Raw genomic sequence first — 744 nt, 5'->3', positions numbered from 1 at the left:
TATATATATATTATTTTTATCTTCACAAAAGTTGAAATCTTGGCTTTGTACCCCGTTTAATCCAAATAAACTTTCTGTTGGATTGTTAATTTGTTTCTTATATTGGATGTAATAATGATTCATACTGGCAATGTAATTTAACGTTCATCATCATAAAAAAAAAATGCACTTGGAGGAATTAGTCCTTTTGACTACAAGAAATAAAAACTTTTCTATTCCTAAGCAATAGAATCTAAAGAAATTTGTCTTCATAGCTTAACAAGAACTTAATATGATCTCTTTTTGTTCAAAATCTTAAAAATTATGCTATAAAATTGTGTTGATTCTGTTTCATGTTAATTAAAAAAGAATAAAGATTAATCTTGGTAAATTATGAGATATGATCTATGTTATGAAATTACGGAATTATCTCTAAAGAGTTGCCCAAGATCTTATCCAATCAATAGAATAAGGAAAGAAAGAGATCAAGCACATCCACAAGAACACAAGAATTTACGTGGTTTGGTCTTTTGATGACCTACGTCCACGGGCACAGCAATCGAGAAAGATTCATTAAGAGAAAAATCAGGAGATTACAAGAACAGTTTCAAACTCACAACCCTTATCCCACGTACACCCAAATCATTCTCTCTAAATCTAGGTGATAATTATTCTTTAACCCTATAAGGTCCTTTTATAGTATCAAATAATCTTATCCTAATACAATTAAGATATATTATTTTAGTCTAACTAGATTTAAAGACT

The sequence above is a fragment of the Theobroma umbraticum genome, unplaced genomic scaffold (assembly GCF_002168275.2).
Source record: "Theobroma umbraticum cultivar Fairchild unplaced genomic scaffold, ASM216827v3 scaffold_50.0, whole genome shotgun sequence".
NCBI lineage: Eukaryota > Viridiplantae > Streptophyta > Magnoliopsida > Malvales > Malvaceae > Theobroma > Theobroma umbraticum.
Note: the sequence above shows the minus strand (reverse complement) of the source record.